The 19,872-nt window shown below is 38.3% G+C and overlaps 1 protein-coding gene and 1 long non-coding RNA gene across 3 annotated transcripts in view; one reads left to right on the forward strand and one right to left on the reverse strand.

Moving 5' to 3' along the window:
- Window positions 1–15,736: 15,736 nt before the first annotated feature.
- LOC139702092 (uncharacterized) lies at window positions 15,737–17,117 on the reverse strand. Its single transcript, XR_011704688.1, has 2 exons — window positions 16,873–17,117; window positions 15,737–16,603 (listed from the first exon to the last, which is right to left on the reverse strand). It is a non-coding gene; the product is annotated as an uncharacterized lncRNA (long non-coding RNA).
- Sdcbp (syndecan binding protein) overlaps window positions 16,323–19,872 on the forward strand; it is a 33,823-nt gene continuing 30,273 nt past the window's right edge. The window contains exon 1 of one of the 2 annotated variants that reach the window (XM_027932804.2): window positions 16,323–16,439. The gene's annotated coding sequence lies outside the window, so the exon portion shown is untranslated. The remainder of the gene's footprint in view (window positions 16,440–19,872) is intronic. The other variant, XM_027932803.2, reaches the window with a different exon arrangement.

Consider the following 19,872-nt stretch of genomic DNA (forward strand, 5'->3'; position numbering starts at 1 on the left):
ATGGACCTTTTAGGATATCAAATAAAGGTCCCAACTCTCCTGTTGGTATAGCTAGATAAGGCCTTATCCAATTTATGTCTCCTAATAACTTTTGAAAGTTGTTAAGTGATTTGAGTTGATCTACTCATATTTGAATTTTTGGTGGATGGACCATGGTTGAGGATAATAGAACTCCTAAATAATTAATTTAAAAATTTAATTGTACTTTATTGATATCTCTAGATTATAATTTTTTAATAAGTTTGTAAGTGTGGCATAACATTCTAGCAATGTTTTTTTATCTTTGTGTGCTAATAATACATCATCCATATAGTGAAATATTTGTAGTTCAGGATTTTTATTTCTAAGTGGCTGGATTACTTTGTTAACATCAATTTGACACATAGTTGGGCTGTTAGCCATCCCTTGAGGGAGTACTTTCCATTCATATCTCTGATCGGGACCTTCATGATTCAGTGCAGGGATAGTAAATGCAAAAAGTGGACTATCCTCAGGATGAATTGGAATTGAAAAAAAAAACAATCTTTAATATCTATAACTAAAACATGCCAGGTTTTTGGCAAAGCAGACAATTGAGGAATCCCCGATTGAGCAGGTCTCATAATAACCATCTCATTATTAATGGCTCTTAAATCTTGCAATAATCTCCATTTACCAGATTTCTTTTTGATGACAAAAATGGGAGTATTATGGGGAGATACGGAAGGTTGTATATGTCCTTCCACTAATTGTTGTTTGACCAGGTCATGGGCTGCTTGTATCTTTTCTTTAGTCAGGGGCCACTGAGGAACCCATACTGGTCTTTCTGATTTCCAAGTAATTTTTATTGTCTCAGTGGCCCTTTCTGAAAATCCAACCCATGTTTGTCTGTTCCTTGATCTATTTGTATTGATGCTGCTATACCTTGTTCTTGTTTTTCTAATCTTTTTCCTTTCCTAAAACTTTGTCTAGTCATAATAGTGGGTGCATTTTGATTGATGTTATTTGTTAACAAATTTGTTAAGGAGCAACTTGTGTAGATTGATACAGCAGGAGTGGGAGCCGTTTATTGTAGGACAGGAGGGGTATATATACATTCCACACAGCTTATCTTAATTAACATAAACTAGATACAGCAGTCAACCAATAAGGAATCTCCACACTTAATGGCTCGCTGGCATTACTTCACAAACCACTCCCTCTGGCAAAATGCCAGGCGCCATCTTGACTTGTTTACAGACCCTAACAATAGGATATTTACTATGCTAAGTAAATGGAATACTATCCCACTTCTGTGCCAGTGGCCTAGCTTGAAGGGTTGATCTACCTCCCAAACCATAGTCAGGATTCCATCTCTGTGCTTTCTTCATAGGCATAAAACACAGGACCAACTCTATGGTTGCCCACATTGCTACTCTTAAGTATCTTTATGCAGAACTGTGGCTTTAAATAATGATGGAACATTCTTCCCCTCAGTTCATTATGTCCAGCCAGATCCGCCCCCTGAAAGATTCACCTGCTCATTTTCTATGCCTCTTATACAGACGTTGGGTTTATTGGGATGTACTTTGTACATTCCAATGTGAAGGTTGGGGCTTCATAGGATCAATTGTTGGAGAAGACTTTAATCCCCAGAGAAGAAACTAGAACTCCTTAAATGTGTGCAGGATAACATAGTGAAATTCCATCTCCTCCTGGCTTTAGTTTCATGCCTATAATTGCAGGGGTAATCCTTTTAGCTAGTAATCTTGTGTTACCTCATTGTATGATATTTTAGAAGACATTTTTGGTGGCAACGAGGGACCCCACTATTTAGACAGTTTTTCACTGCTGTGACTAAAATATTTGACAAGAACAACTTAAGAGGAGGAAACATTTATTTTGGTTCATGGTTCCAGAATTTTAGTCCATGGTCAGCAGACTCCATTGCACCATGATGTAGCACATCATGGTAGAAGGGCATGGCGGGGCAGTGTTGTTTCATTTATGGCAGCCAGGAAGGGGACAGGGCATAGGGCAGATGAACTCTTCCAGGGCACTGCCCCAGTGGACCCGCCTCCTCCAGTCATGCCCACGTATATAGGAGTTACCACCAAGTCACAGTCCATTCAAACTAGGATGGTCTCATTATGTCACATCTCTCACAAACCAATCATCTCACCTCAGAACATTCCTGCATTAACACAGAATCTTTTGGTGGATACCTCATATCCAAACCATAATACCCACTTTGAGTTTAAAATTTACCTGTGCTATCAATGTGAATAATAAAAATAATGCGGTGATAGTCAGTTGAAGAGATACGTTGGAGCATGGCTAAAAGTCAAGGAAAGAAAACAGTTTCAACTTACTTTTCAGCCTGACACATGGAAAGAAACCTTAAATTATGAGCTGTTAAAATGTGAAGAAATAATGTGGCTCTTAGAAATGAGAAAATACGGTAATTCCAGAACCAATTCGTTTTTAGTTCCTCAGGCATTGTGCCAGGATCAAGGACCACTTAAAGTCTAGCCAGCCCCAGCCCTCAGGAAATTCCCATCAGATGAAGGAATGATTAATACTTGAGAAACAAAGGGAAAGAAAAGTCAAGTAAGACCACTTCTGATCACATGTAAAATTATACAGTAGGGATTATAACAAGAGTTTGAGGGATAAGGGTGAGATCCGAAAGTCGAATTAACCCAATTGATTGATTATCCATATACAGGAAACAAAATGAATGAAAGAAACTCTAGTGATTTTCCATATGAATACAGTTCACAAATCATTTATTCTCCTAGTGTGGTTGATGCTGAACATCTGGAACACTTTTGGCTACATGTAACTTGGAACTAAGAATTTAGCATCCCTTTTAAGGGTGTGTGTATTCACAGCTGAGGGAGGAATCCCATAGCAAATTCCACAGTGAATGGCAAAAACAAGTTTTTACACATCGAACGCTGCTCAGCGTGGTAGTGAAAAACCAGCCAATATGTAATGGCACCCAGGGCAATTCAAATGTCAAAGTGGTACATCAGCTGCAGAGTGTGGATGCACTCAGAGACATTAATGATTTTACCCCCTTAACTGAATTCAGAGGTCCTTAAATATTCCAGATATTTTAAAGTCTAAACTGCATGTGAATGGCCACAAAATATTGTAAGTTGGTGACCCTATAAAAATTATCTTGAACACTGATGTAGAAAGAGCTTCATCCTTTTTACCAACATATGGCTATTTCAAACCTACCATAGCATATTCTTGCACATCACTGATCACCTCTTTATATATTCATTATAGGAATCTGGTATCAATTGGGTTAATGGAGTTTTGAATTTCTCTTCAGAAAAGTATTATTCATGACAGCTGGTTTGAGAAAATAAAAAATAGGACATTGAAACAAAACAAATAACCAAAGCAAGTGAAACACCTTTGGGGAGAAAAAAAAGAAGTTACAAGTCACTAACTGTTTTAAAATGTGAAAAGACTTAAATATGTCTATTTGCAAAGGGGATGGATTCCTAAATAGAGTTAAATTTATTTTAAGTCTTTAGGAAAACATAATTCAACATATATCTTTGAAAGGGGATCTGAATGTCCTAAAAGTTCTTTATTTTGGAGGGTGGGGGTACCAGGGATTGAACTCAGGGGCACTCGACCACTGAGCCACATCCCCAGCCCTATTTTGTATTTTATTTAGAGTAAGGGTCTCACTGAGTTGCTTAGATGCCTCGCTTTTGCTGAGGCTGGCTTTGAACTCATGATTCTCCTGCCTCAGCCTCTTGAGGTGCTGGGATTACAGGCAAATGTCACTGTACCTGGCCTAAAAGTTCTTATAAGTTGTGTTTAACTTACTCATATGTCCACTAACAATATTTTTACCATCTGTAAAAGGTCTGGAGATCCAACTGTTGTATAAAATGATTTAACTTACATTTATAAATTATGGACCTATTCTCATATTAAGTAATAGTATTTTTACCACCTGTAAAATGTCTGAGGATTCAGCTGTTGTATAAGTTGATTTAACTTACATTTATAAATTATATTTAATCTATTATCATGTCAACCAAAAATATTTTTTAATGCAGATAAAAACTATAGGTCATAGGTGGGTGCAGTGGTGCACACCTGTAATCCCAGGAGCTCGGAAGCTGAGACAGGGGAATCATGAGTTCAAAGCCAGCCTCAGAAAAAGCAAGGTGCTAAGCAACTCAGTGGGACCCTGTCTCTAAATAAAATAAAAGATAGGGCTGGGATGTGGCTCAAGGGTCAAGTGCCCCTGAGTTTAATCCCTGGCTCTGCCCTCCACCCCTCCACCCCCCACCCCCCCCAAAAAAAAGTATAGGTCAGGACTGTAATGGAGGATGGAGTCTAGATAATCTTCACATTGGCATAATAATCTGAGGGAAGAATTTTTGAAATGGCCTCAAAACAACACTACCTGGAAAAGTGTTCATTTTTACCAAAGAGAATATTATAATTTACACAGGAATGTTCTCTACTAAATCCAAATTTAAAAATCATATTAACTGAGCTGGGTGTGGTGGTGCATACCTGTAATCCCAGTGTTTGAGAGGCTGAGGCAGGAGGATTGCAAGTTCAAAGCCAGTGAAGTCCTATTTAACCTAGTGACACCCTGCCTCAAAATAGAAAATGAAAAGGGCTAGGAATGTGGTTTGGGGGTTGAGTGTCCCTGGGTTCAATCCCCAAGTCCAAAATGAATTAAAAAGTCATATTAACTTAAGGAATAATTATTCATCTTTCACAATGTCTGGGTTTTATATACGATAATTTGTTTCAATGTTCTTTTAAAATAGATTGAATAGACAGTATGACTTAACATCTTTTCAGGAACATATTCTTTTTCAAGTGGAATTCTCTAGGATATACATAAATAAATTTGTTCCAAGAGCATCAGCTGAGGAGTGTTTAAAGTGGTGGTTTCACTGTTAAACAAAACATTGTTTGTAGTCTTGCTGATATTATGTAAACTCTAAGGGGGAAATGTGTTCTGGAACAAAGGCTTACACAAGGAGTTTGGGGCTGGCTGGTTGGTCATGTGGCTGAGATTTTTCAAATGAAGAGGAAGTTGTGTAATTCACCAAGTGACCTTACATGATTGACTCTCTTGAGGTTTATGGAGAAATAAAAGCTTTAGAAAGAGCAACAATTTTGATTTTCATAGTATTATACTAATATTTCAGGGGTCTTTTTTTAATCTTTTAAATATTCTTAGTTGTAGATGTGTGTTTATTTAGTTTTATGTGATGCTGGGGATTGAACCAGGGCCTCACACATGCTAGGCAAATGCTCTACTAGTCAGCTACAACTGCAGCCCATATTTCAGGGATCTTAAGAAGACCATATTCCCAGTTCTGAAAATTAAATAAAAATTTATGATAATTATTTTCATCTTTACTCCTACCCATGAGAACCATTATGAAGTAGGAAGAGACTAGTGCCATCCTTTTGAATTTAGAGTTCTTATACTTTAAGCATGGTATGGAAATTAAAGAGATTTTATATGCAATAATATCATTCAATAGTCCTACTCTACCATGGTAATTGTTAGAGTATATTCATGTTTGTATATTTATTTTTGTATCACACTCCTGAAAATCCTGACAAAAGAAACATGTTCTGGATAATAACTTAAATTAGTATCTGTAGTTAACTTACAATCATGGTTTGGGCCCACACTGATAACATGCTGATTTCTTTATACTTACACAAATATTATTTGAAGATAAGTCATATAGAGTGATATGATTACCTTTCTTGATTTATTTGCATAGCTAATTTTTTGCTGTTTTGAATTCTAAGTTCTCTCAGAATTAATTTATCTTCCTACTTTGTACTAGAAAAAAAGAATCCCCCAGTTTGTTCAAACATATTGCTTGTCTTGAAGACATTATGCCTAGAACCATCTACCATTCAATTCCAACCCGGATTTTTTATTTTGATGCCCCCAATATAATTGTCACCCATGCTCTCCCTTAAAAAAGACCCTATGCCTCTCCCTGGAACTCCTGTGTTGTAGGAACTTTCTCACCCTCTTTTCCTTTTACTTGTTGTAGTTTCATTTTTGTAGAGCAAACGCTTAACTGCCTGACAAAGGGAGTATGAGACTGAAACTTTTTAATTCCTCACTTGGATTAGGTATTTTCATTCTATTGTTCTTGAATCATATGGATTGGCTCAGTATAGACTTGTAGATTAGAAATCACATTCCCCTATAATTTTGAATGTGTCACACCATTATCCTCTATTTAACTCTATTATAACTTTTCTGTTAAGAAGTCCAACGTCATTCTGATTTCCACTCATGTGACCCCTCTTTCTGTGAATTTTCAGAATTTTTTTCCCCCTCTAATGATCTAAAATGCTGCAATAGTGTATTATAGTACAGTCTTTCTTTAATTATTCTGGGCAATCATTGCATTCTATCAAGCTGGAGATACCTATTCTCCAGCTCTGATAACTGTTCTTGCAATAGTTTGATAATTTCCTCCTCTTTATTTCTAATTCAAATGTTAGTATTTGGATGATGTACTTCTTGGATCCATTAATGATCTTATTTTTTCTCTACTTACTTACCATGTTTTAAATTTTAGTTCTCATTTATGAAAGATTTCATTGACTTTATCTTTCAAACGGTCTATAATTTTTTTACATTTTGTAATTTTATAATAGTACTTCTTAATTTCATAGCATTTTGAACATACTTTCAAAATATCTTTCTGATCCTCTTTTATGAACTCAATATCTTGTTAGAAAAGATTAATGATGGATTTTTAATAATTTCTTATCTTTATCCCACTTTTTTTCTGTTTCTTTTGACTTCTGTCTTTAATATTTCTGTCTTTGAGCCTACCACTACTATTAAGTTACATGCAGCTTCAAATGTAATAAATCCCAAAACAGTCTTCTAATCTTTCTATATCTTAGTGTGCCTAACCTCAGTACATGTACCAATATCTACCTGTTCCTTGTTGTTTTTTTTTTTTTTTTTTTCTTTTTGTATTTTTGGTCAGTCCTCAGCAGGTCAGTCCTCAGGCATTCCAGGCAAACATTCTACCACGGAGCCACACCCATAGCCCTCTACCTCCTTGTTCATGTCAGAAACCTGATGCTCATTTTAGATAACTTCCTATAATTAGTCCATATCTGAACAGCCACAAAGTCTTCCTGATTTGTTATTCTAATATTTCTAAATCTTTTAATTCTCTTCATCTTCACTATAATGGACACATCATGACTATGCAGTAGTTTCCTAGTATATGTATCATCACATTCCAGACTGTATTAGTCCATTTTCTGTTCTATTACAAAGTATCTGAGGATGGATACTTTATAACATAAAGAGCTTAATTTAGCTCACAGTTTTGGAGGCTGAAAGTCCAACAGCAGAAGTCCCCACCTGCTAAGCCTCTGGTGAGACTTCTTTTGCGTAGGCTATAAGAATGGCATAAAAATGGAAAGGGAACTACTATGGAAGTGGGGAGATCACAGGTGAGACAGAAATCCAGAAGGGAACGAGAGGCTTGCTCTTCTCTATCACCTTGCTCTTGCAAGAACTCATGAATTTTACAAGACCAACATTAATATCTTCTGACCGCAGTGCCACTAATGACCTTAACACCTTCTCCTATCTGCCACCTTTTAAAGATTCTACTGACATCACCAGTTACCGTCACATCTGCTTCCCAGATGTGAAGATTAAACGCTGGAGAAGTGGCTAGGCAATCGTAGAAACAAGTTTTATTTTTTTAAAAAAAAAGTAACACAGACTTCTCCTGGGAGGGAGAAGGGGCCATAGCTGGTATCCTAGTATTCCAAGAAGTGGGAGTGTCCAGGCCCTTTTATATATTTTAGGTTTTCCTTGTTCTGCCCTTTCCCCACCTTATCTCTCCCCATCCTGCACAGGTGACTAGGCCAAAGAGGGACACTGAAGGAGGCATTAATTAACAACTTTTACAACTCCTTAAGGAGAGGAACAATTCCTGGGGCAGCTTAAGTTAGCAGCAGGTTGGAGCAGGAGTCGGGGAAAGGGCTTGGGAAGGACGACAGGAAAAGGACAGCATTTGATTTTCTTTCCAACTAGCCCCCACCTTCCCAACACGACACATTTTTAAAAATTATTTATATTGACTGCCTTTTTGTCCCCCAGCTTTACTACCACCTCTTAATACCAACACACTAGGTCCCCCAGCTTTACTACCACCTCTTAATACCAACACACTTAATACCAACACACCTAAACCATGACGCAGACTTCTCTTCATATCCAATCCATCCTCTAGGCAGTAATAATTCTAAATGCAAATCTCATCATGTTACTCTTTTTCAGTGGCTTTGGTGCAGTCCTCCCTGAGGGACATGTAGAATGGCCTAGGCAGCCAGGGCAAGGTGGCAAGTATGAGGAGGTAGGGGGCAGGTCCAGAACAAAGGAGCACGGAGAGGGTCTTCTAAAGAGTTTAACTCCTGGCTGGAGTTGGACATAAGCAGGAGACCCATTCAGACAGACACTCAATCCTTGTGCTCCGAAATGGGGAATCCAATAGAAAAAGCAAAAATCACAGGACAGAGGGGGCACCAACCAATAATAGTGAGGAAAGTGTGAACAGGGAAGGAGATAAGGAGGAAATTCCAGAGGCCAGAAAAAGAAAAAGCCCAAACTCCCCCACCAGATTCCCAGCTCTGCAGCCCTTTCTCTTCTGAGAAATCTGTCTCTATCGCTTTTGCAATAAACCTACTACTTGCTTGCTATCTGTGTCCTGTTCTTCAATTTTTTGCCAAATGGAGACAATGAACCAGCACCTGTAGATGGTAAGTTTTGTGGGAAACAGAGAGGTGGAGAAGTAGCAAGCAGTGCTTAGAGAGGATGACAACTCCAACTTTATTTATCATTGGTAGGCTCAGAGGAAAACCAAACTCGAAATTCTGAGCCCTGATCCATAGTTTCTCACAACATTTACAGATTATTTGGTGTCATCTTAGACCCATCCTATCATTGGGGCTTTTTTCCTCTTTAAAAAAAAAAAAATTCCAATCTGTGTGGCTGAAGACCTTGTGCAGGCAGCATATCTAACATAAAGCATGCTTACAGAAACAGATAAGAGGGAGTGATGAGACTCCTAGGGCAGTTATTTATAATCCAAAAGGTAGAGAACCATGGTTAATTAGGCTTCCTGGAGAAAGGCTGGGGGGTGGGGCGGGGAATGGACTGTTGTAGGGACAAACGAGGCAAAGCACCGAAGATAGCAGGAAACAGTTTTATTTGGCTGCAGCCAGGTCCAGAGGGTACAGCCTTTGCTGTAATCAATTAATCCCCTGAGCCCCAAGTTCAGAGAGTTTCAGAGTTTTATACCCAGCATGTAAGGGGAGGGGCTCAGAAGTTCACAGTCTGCAGAAGTTCACATAAAAGCAGATTTTTCTTTCACTATTCTGGGCAAGTTAACTCTTCAAGGACAACACCTGAGAAGGGGAGAGCTTCTTCTCCCCTTTCTTTCCTCCCCCTGCCAGCTGTTACCATGGAGCCCAATTGTAGCTTATCTTAAAAATGAAGACATCTCTGTGAAGCCCCAGCTCAAGGCTAGAGGCCTTGTTTGCACATTTCTTCAAAGTACTATACTTGATACGTTTGTGAAAACTAGTAAGGGGGTGTCCAGCAAATGGAGTGCTGGTATTTTCTCTGCCAGTGGCCAAGTAAACAGGGTGACACGAAAATAGGAAGTTTATCTACATTGGTCTCTTTTGCAGAGACTCTTTTGCTGACAGCCCCAAAATCAGCCATGGTGAAGAGGGCTTTTCTGTGGAGAAAGGGGGTGCCCACTTCAGGATGATTGACACTTTCCCCAGACATTGGTTTCTCACCATACCATTTTTATAATTTTATTTCACAACCAGGTCTGGTTTTGCCATCACGATAACACTCCTACTTCCCCAGCTTCAATTTAAGCCACACCTTCTCCTCCCAGGTCTTCCAGCCACAATGGTCTTTCAGCTCTTGGAATGAACCAAGGGTCAATTCAACACCCGGGCTTATGCCTTTGCTGTTTTCTTTGCCAGGAGCACTTTTCCACCAACACTTGGCTAATTCTACTCTTCAGCTTAAAAGCTACATCTTCCGAGAAGCATTCTTTGATCTGCTAGAATAATTTTGATTCCATTATAATGTCTTTTCATAGCTCCCTAATGTAGCTTTTAAGCTGAAGAGTAGAATTAGCCAAGGGATGGATGGAGGAAAAATGCCCCAGGCAAAGAGAACAGCAAAAGTAAAAGCACTGGAGTTGAATTGACCCTTGGTGCATTCCAGGAGCTGAAAGGCCATTGTGGCCAGAAGACCTGGGAGGAGAAGGAATGGCTTAAATTGAAGCTGGGAAAGTAGGGGGAGGGGACTGTATTGAAGCTACTGAAAAAAGAGTAACATGATTAGTTTTGCATTTAGAATTATTACTCTGGTTACTGCCTAGAGGATGGATTGGATATGAAGACAAGTCTATGTCATGGTTTGGATGCATTGATCCCTAAGTGTGTTGATATTAAGAGGTGGTAGAACCTTTAAAAGGAGGTGGCTAGGTGAAGGTGGTTGGGTCATTGATGGCACTTCCATCAGAAGATACTCATATTGGTTTTATAGAATTCATGAGTTCTCGCAAGAGCAAAGTGATATAAAAGAGCAAGCCTCTCATTCCCTGTCTGGCTTTATGTCTCACCTGTGATCTCCCCACTTCAATCGTGGTTCTTTTTCTATTTTTACACCATTCTTATAGCCCAGGCAAAGGAAGTCTCCCCATAGGCTTAGCAGGTGCAGCCTTCTGCTTTGGACTTTAACCTTTAATTCAAATATCCACTACTTTGTATAATTACTTCATCTTCTTTTAGTTCCAGCCCCCCCCCCCTTTGTATTTCTTTTTTATTATAGTACTGGGAACTGGACCCAGGGGTGCTTTGCCACTGAGCTACATCCTTTTCATTTTTTATTTTGAGACAGGGTCTCAATAAGTTGCCTACAGTCTTGCTAAATTGCTGAGGCTATCCTGGAACTTGGGGTCTGCTTGCCTCAGCCTCTGGAGCCACAGGGATTACAGGCATTTTCCCTACCAGGCACACTTAATTACTTCTTCTTCTTCTTTTTTTTTTTTTTTAGTTGTCAATGGATCTTTATTTTATTTATTTATTTGGGGTGCTGAGAATCAAACCCAGTGCCTCACACATGCCAGGCAAGCACTCTGCCACTGAGCCACAACCCCAGTCCTAATTACTTCTTTTAAATGTTTATTATCTTTATTTTTTAAAATAGCTTTAGGTTGAACTTGAAGGAGGGTTTTGAGAACCTTCAAATTTATAGTCAAGTAGAAACCACGGTGTGGGCAGCATGAGGATGCCACTTGCAGCTGGAATTGAGGACAATTTTATTAGGGACCTAGATTTAGATTTACAGAAAAGTTGACCACATAGTACGATGAATTTCCATACACTCCCTGTACTCAACATGATTTCTCCTATTATAAGTATATATTAATGAGGTACATTTGTTATAATTGATGAACCAATATTTATATAATACTTAATAAAGCTCGTAGTTTACATCATAATCCAGTCTGTGTTTTGTACAGTGTGTTCTGTTCTGTGAACAACTCTCTGACACCAACTGAGTGTCCTAGAATTCAATTCAATCCTGACACTGACTACCAAGAGTTCACATCAGTTCCCACAAGATAGAGGAAGGTCTCCCACAAACTGCCCTCTATTCCAGCTACAAGGGGGCGGTCCTCATGCTGCCCACACTGCAGTCCAATTTGGCTACAAATTTGAAGTTTCCCATAACCCCCATTTTCAAGTTCAACAGTTAGTTTGAATGACTCACTGATTCTACTGAAAGCATATACATATGATTACAATTTTATTGTAAAGGAAACAAATAGATGAAAAGGTACCTAGGCAATGGTTTGAAAAGTTCTACCACTCTCTAAGATATACTGTTACATTCACCAACCAGAAAGTTCCGTCCAGCTTTGGCATCCAGATTTTTTTTTTTTCTTTTTTTTGGGTGAGGTTTCCTTAGAGGGGCATGATTGATTGAATCATTTTCCAAGTATATAAACTCAAAGATATAAAACTCAGATATATATAAAACTCAAAGTATATAAACTCAGAGATCTCCCTTTCCAGAGGTCAGCAATGGTGTGGAGTTTCAGCCCTAATCACATACTGGTGACTGGCTTCCACCTTGGCGCTTTCTAGAGCTCCTCTACCTTAATTGCCTGCCATGAATAAGCTCATTCACATAGCATTCTTATCACTCAGGAAACTGCAATTGTTTTTGAAGGTCTATGCTAGAAACTGGGGACAAAGACCCAATAAACACATACACACACAAACACACACACACACACACACGTATGTATTCCCCACACTATCTTTTGGTTTTGACAAATGTACAATGTCATAAAACTACCATTATAGTATCATACAGAATATGACTTCATCATAATTTCGTCCTTTCTGGAATTCATAATGTTGAAATCATACAGCATGTAGCCAGACTGGCTTCTTTAACTTGGTAAAATGCATTTAGGATTCTCTTACACCTTTTTGTGTCTTTTAAAGACATTTTTTATTGCTGAATCCATTGTATGGATGTACCACAGTTTGTTATTCCATTTACCTATTGAAAGACATCTTGGTTGTTTCCAATTTTTTGGCAATTATGTTTATTCATATAGCAGCGTTATTGCTGCTGTAAATATTCATGCACAGTCTTTGTGTGGATATAACTTATCAACTAATTTGAATAAATGCCCAGGAACATGAATAATGATTCAAATGACAAAATTATGTTTAGCTTTTAAGAAACTTCCAAATTGTCCTCCAAAGTGGCCAGACCATTTTGCATCCCAACCAGCAATGAATGAGTTTCTGCTGCTCCACACCATAGTTGGCACTTAGTATTGTCATTGTTTTGGATTCTAACCATTCTAATAGGTATATAGTATGCTTTCATTATTTTAATTTGTAATTACCTAATGTTGTATGATATTGAACTTCTATTTTTATCTAAACAAGTTATTTTAATACAGATTTAACATATTTCATACTTTTAAACTATATCCATTTTAAAAATAGAAATTTTATGTGATAAATGTATCTGGAGGGTACCTTCCCAAAAGTAAATCTCTTAATATTCTTCAGGAATTCTCAACATTGCTGACAATTCAACAGGTTTATAGTATGTTTGCAATTATCCAAGTAGTTCTTGTTTTTATTTCTACCTTTTTAGGCTAACACATTCTTTCATTTATAAAAGACTGATTACTTTGCAACTTGAAGCAGAGATGCTTACATTTATGCCTGTTTGGAGTTCTGAATTTCTTTTCATGTATTTTTTTTTTTTTTTTTTTTTTTGCCATCCACTTCTTCTTTGATGAGCTATTTGTTCAGGGTTTTGTACAATTTTTAATTGTCTTGTTTTCTTATTGAGTTTAACTGTGATATGTATATTTTGAATATAAATCCTTTATTGGATTTTTTTTGCAAATATTTTCTTTTGGTCTGTAGCTTATCTTCTCCTAACAGTGTCTTTCACAGAGCAATTTTTCATTTTAATGATGTCCAACTTGATATTTTCTTCCATGGATTACACTGTTGCTGTGTCTAAAACCTCTTGACCAAACCCAAGGTCAACTAAATTTTCTCCTTTGTTATCTTCTAGATAGTTTTACATTTTAAATCTAGGTGTATGATCCATTTCAAGGTAATTTTTATAAAGGGTTTTGGTCTATGTCTAGATTCATTTTTTTTTTTTTTTTATAGACAGAAGTCTAGTTGTTTCAGCACCATTTGTTGAGGAAACTTTTCCTTTTCTTCCCCTTTGTGCCTTCCTGGGGTGCTGGGGCTCAAACAGAGTCCCATGCCTGCTAAGCATGTTCTTTCCCTTTGAGCTACATCCCCAGCAAGACTTTTCTTTTTCCTCTGAATGCTTTTGCTCCTTTGCCCAAGACCTATTGAATGCATTTGTTGGGTCTATTTCTGGGCTTTGTATTGTGCTCCATTGATGTATTTTCTTTTGCCAAAATTACTTCCTCTTGATTATTACAGCTTTATAGTAAGTTTTAAAGTTGAGTACTATCATGGACAGAATGTTTATGTTCCTCTCCCTAAATTCATATGTTGAAGGCTATTACGAAGTGGGATGGTATTTGGAGATGGGCCCTTTGGGAGATAATTAGGTCAAGAGGTGGAGCACTAATGGTAACACTAGTGCCTTTATAATAATTAACAGCAGAGAACATACTCTTTTCCTGTTCTCAGCCACATGAAGATACAATGCAAAGTGGCTATCTTCAAACCAGGAAGTGGACCCTTACCAGACCCCAGATCCTCAGGCACAAGGATCTTGACCCTCCCAGTTTCCAGAACTGTAAGATATATACATCTATATATCTTGATTTTTTAAGCCATCTAGTCCTTGGTAATTTGTTATAGAAGCCAAACTAAAACAGTACTGTCAGGTTTCATACTTTCTCTTTTTTGGAATTGTGTTAGCTCTTGGTTCCTTCATTTTTTCTGTAATCCACAAAATGATTTGTTGGCATTTTGCCTGAGATTGTGTCAGATCTATAGATCAAGTTGGGAGGAACTGAAATCTTAACAATATTCATCTTCCTATCCATGAACACGGAATATCTTTCAATTTATTTAGATTTAATTTTTTTTCAGTAGAACTTTATAGTTTTCCTTGCATAGACCTTATGTACATTTCATTAAATTTATAGCTAAGTATTTCATTTTATTTTGGTGCTAAGATAATTGGCATTGTGTTTTAATTCCAATTTCCAATTGTCTATCTCCAGTACATAAGAAAACAATTGCCAGGTGGGGTGGTTCATGTCTGTAATCTCTGACTCAGGAGGCTGAGGCAGGAAGATGGCAAGTTCAAGGTCAACCTAAGCAACCTAGTGAGGACCTAAAAGAGAAAGGGCTGGGGATGTAGCTCAGTGGTAATGCGCTGCAGGAGTTTCAACCTCCAGTACAAAACCAAAACAAAAAACTAAACAATTGACTTTTGTTGTCAACCTTGTATTCTACAACTTGCTATAATTGCTGGTTAGTTTTATTAATTTGCCAATTCTCAAGAATTTTCTACGTAGACAATTATGTCATCTGAGAACAAACGTTTTATTTCTTCCTTTCCCATTCATATATATATATATATATATATATATATATATATATATATATATATATATATATATATTGTTCTGGGGATTGAACCCAGGGTCACTTTATAACCCCATCCTTTTTAATTTTTTTTTTTTTTTTAATTTTGAGACAGGGCCTCGCTAAGTTGCTGAGGTTTTTGCTAAATTGCTGAGGCTGGCCTCCAACTGGCAATCCTCCTGCCTTAGTCTCCACAATCACTAGGATTACAGGCATGCATCACTATGTCCTGCTATAGTATAATTGTTTTTAAATGTTTATTTCATCAGCTAAGGCATGATTTCCCTGGGGGCAGAGGTTTTTATTTTATCTGCCATGTCTTTTATGCTCAGATTTTTAGTAGTCTTACCACAGATTAGGTTATTGTAACACTAAACAATTTAGCTATAAATAAACTGCTTGTATGTTAACGCTATTTTCTCAAGGACACTACAGTATTCCATGATAAGGTAATATTCAGTTTCTTTGTAATGGTGGGTTGTATCTATCTTATAGATTACCGTAAAGACTAGCTCTTACAATTTTTGGCACATAATTAACACTCATGAAATCATAGATTTTATGTTTTTATATTAGGATACAGCTATTATTTTTGCAAAACACCACACATAACCCTCAACAGGCAATGAACATTAGCTCAGGTGAACAAAGAGTAATAAAAGCCTTAAAAAAATTGAAGGAGAAAAATAGGATTGGAACTGAGAAAAAATAGTGGGATGAATGTTTCTGGGCTCCAGTTGGAGAAGTCAAGCAAGAGGACAGTCACAGGACAGCAGGGGTGGAAGGGGAAGACTGGGTGAGGAAACCTCCAAAGAGGAAGCGCGGCTTGTAGGGATCTCTTTGTGTTGAAGGTGACGGGAACTGTCATCACACGCAGAAACAGAACCGGGAGCCAGAGACACGCGATCCTAAGGCACGAACCGTGGGAGGCGGAGAAGGTCCTGAGCGTAACCGAGAAGCTGCGCGGCGTCGGATACAGCAGGCAGAAACCAGACCGGAGAGGCAGACCCCGGGCGGCCGCCAGGACCCCGCGCCCCTCCCCATCCTCGCCGCCCGTTACCAGGGCGACGGGAGCGCCCGGCGCCGCGCGCTTGCGCGGGCGGAAGGCGGGGGCGGCGCCGTGACGCTCCTTGAGGGCGGTCTCGGGCGCGCGCCGCTCTCGTTCCCCCGGGTCTCGGAAGTCGGTGCCAGTGACCGGAGGCGGCGGCGAGCGGGTGTTGGTGTCCTAGGTGAGCTGCTGCGACGGAAAGCAGGTACGTCCCGGGCGCAGGGACAAAGCGTCGAGTCTTGGGGACCCCGGGGTCCCGAGCTACTTAACGGAGCACGTACAGGTCATAACGGTGTTCGGATGGCCACGGCGGTGGCCGCGACGCCCCTCCTCGGGGGGTTCTGCGCCCCTCCTCGCGCCCAGCCGGACCTGGGGGGAAGTTTTCCTGAGCGGCAGCCCTGCCAGCCCCTGAGTCCCCAGCACAGGGTCCCGCTCGGGTTGAGGGTGGGGGGTGGGGTGGGCGGGCTGCCTAGAGGCCCGGCCTGGGGCGGAGCCAGCAGCCCCCGCCACAGCCCAGCGACTTCTCGGGGACGGGTCTCTCTGTCCTCCTTGTCCCTCCGGGATAAGGTCTCCAGAGGTGGGTAGAAAAACAGCTGCTGGCCTCGGTGCGCCCCTGGGATCCGTACGTCCTCGATCACCTTCCTCGGCGGCGCAGGCGGCACGTCCGGGATCTGGACGGGGGACGGGGTGTTTGTTTAGTGGGCGAAGCCTCGGTTCCTGAAGGCGGTGGGGGAGAGGTTGTTTGCTGGGCGCTTATTTGGGAAGAAGTTGGAGCCAAAGGAGAAACGTTGTTCCTGTAGGGTGTGTTCACAAGGAAATCTCTCTGGAGATCTGGTGACTCAGAGCTTTCACGTCAGGGTTTCCTTCTAATAATGGGAAAGTGGAGGCGTACGGATATGGAAAGTTTTCAGGTTCATCAAAGCACAATTAATGAATCGTCGAATATTCTAATATGTCAGTTTTCGAAAGGCATTTTCTAGGGTTTTTGAGTCCATATAGAGTATCTGCATACATATGTACTGTTTGTACCCCCCCTTCTGTTCATTATTTAGGAAGTACACTTGCGTTACCAAATTCTTATCCACTTATTTAAGAGAACAATTGCTTAGAAACGAAAGTTACTTTGACAACAGCTGCAGGCCTTGTAAGTTATCTTGAGTTTTAAATGTAAACATGATTGGTTAAATTACTGGAATTTATTCATTGTTTATATTTTCCTGTTTGAGGTGGAGGGCAACTGTAAAAGGTATTTTTTTTTTTTTTTAATTTTTCTATTACCAACTAAGGTCTATCAACTTTTGTGCCTTTAATGGTACCGAAATATTACAGATTAATTGGTCTCGGCCACAAAATTAAAATAAGTGGAATGATTTAAGAATTTTGGTAAATAGTCACTCCATAATAAAGTAGTAAATTAAATGCCAAGAGATTTCTAAAAAGACTCCCCTAAACAACTTTAAAATGTTAGTAATAGTTGTATTGGCATTTATTAATTTCTTAGCAAGTGTTGCCAGTGCATTTTGGAAACGTAGTGTTTGAGGCAGTAAGCTCAAAATGTAAGCAATAATAAATGCATTCGGCATATAATCCTCCATCTGCTAGATACATTATAAAACCTTCCTTTGTGTGTTCTAGCCAACCATATTCCTTTTGGTAAGCAGCCAACTGTTTTAAGCTTCCTAGGTGCCCATTCAGGGATATTTTGTATCTATTCAGGCAGATGTATAAATATATTTCCATCCTTCCCTTTAACACAAATGTTATGCTTTATATGTTACTCTACAGTGCTTTTATTTTTTCGAGTTAGTGACAATATTTTGGAGCTGTTTTAGTATATATATAACTTTTAGATCTTTTGCTATTGTAATCAGTGGAGCAGTGAGTAAAATTTTCATGTTCTTTTCCCTGTGCAAAAGTATATTTGTAATGCTGATATTAAAAAGTTATATTTGTAGACTTAAGATCTGAAGTAATGTTGCTGGGTCATAGAGTATTTTAATTTATAATTTTGGCAGATACTGTAAGCTCATTTTCTACCTGAATTGTGCTGGTTTACACTCTTACTAGTAATGTGTAGATGTTTCTCAAAGTCATGCTGTCAGAGTGTTGTTAGACGTTTGTTTTTTTGTTGGTTCAGTAAGAAAGAAATATAATCCCATTGGCAAGAAAAAATTATGGAGTTGACTTCATATTGCTACATTTTTCAATGGCTGATCTTCAAATTCTCCCTGGATATTTATTAAAAAGAATACTTTCAAAGACCTTTCATGAAATCTGTGTCAGCCTGGGGAACTATTTTTAACTGGTGCCCCAGGTAATTCTGATCTGATGATTAGTTGATTTGAGACAGTGCTCTGGAAAACTGTTTAAAGGACTTTATCAAAGTGTGTTCCTTGACACCATATAGGAACAACCCATAATGCTTATTAGTCCTTACTTTATTAGAAATCTTTGTTGTCATTACATTTTATGAATAATTTACAAAATTAAAATTAAGAGAGAAACAATTTTACTAGAAATTTTAAGAACATTTTCAACACAACCCACATTATTCCAAATTTTCCTGCTTTTGAAAATATATATTGCTGAAATGAGCAAATCTTTGAATTGAACTAATTGCACATAATGAATGAAAGTATCTTATAAAGATGATTTCAGATTTCAAATTCATCTCCAGTACGTCCTAGCATATCATTGCTTTTGGTTCTTCTTGCACTTGTGTGGTCAAAACATAATATGGATTCCAGATTTGAAATATATCTCTATAAGAGGCCATCATTATTATTTGGTAATTTTTGCATTTTTTCGATCATAAAATGCAGTACTTTTGAAAATATTAATGGACCATGGTTTTGAAGAGAGGCTGACCATGTTTGCTCTTTACTTTTAAAGAATTTTCACATGTGTGTTTATAAATACCAGCGAGAATAATCTGTGCAATGAATTTTTTTAAATTTTTACATTACTGTTTCCACCCAGTTCACCTTTGTTTATATACCTATCTTCATTTGACCTCTTAGAAATCATGCCAAGCAAATTTTGGTATGCAGATGGAAAAGATGAAAAAAGATTATACGATCCTTTTCGTAAAACAGGATGGTTCAGTGCTTACTTCAAAATATTGCATGATAACGTCCTTCCTGCAGAATAACTGAATGAAAAGTATTTCTTTTATTAATTAGAAATATATTGTTTGCTTATTGATTCTTAGGTTTGAGGAATTTCAATTAAAATATCATAATCTAAAAACTGATAATCTGAGATCTTGTTTATGGTCAGTTTTCTTATTAAGATTCTAAAATGTAGCTATTTGTCTTTTTGCATGCATTTTCTAATTTTTTCAGTAAATTTCTTCATCTTCCTCTCTTTAGCTTTTTTTCTGACACTGTGGATGAAAATGAAAAAAAAAAAAGCTTTAATTTTCTGTTGGGTTCACTGAAGGCTTTAAAACATAAAGAGACTACAAAAGTGCTATTTCTAGACCTATACCTTGTAAAGGTTGCTTTCTCTGGGCAATACAAACTGAAAGATGACTAATGTAATAATTTATTTCACTGTTGCATCATCATGCAACAACTCTATTTTTGTTGTCATTTTAGTATAGCATAGTTTGGAATAACCAATGAATAATGATAAAT

This window comes from Marmota flaviventris, chromosome 15 (assembly GCF_047511675.1).
Source record: "Marmota flaviventris isolate mMarFla1 chromosome 15, mMarFla1.hap1, whole genome shotgun sequence".
In the NCBI taxonomy this organism is placed as follows: domain Eukaryota; kingdom Metazoa; phylum Chordata; class Mammalia; order Rodentia; family Sciuridae; genus Marmota; species Marmota flaviventris.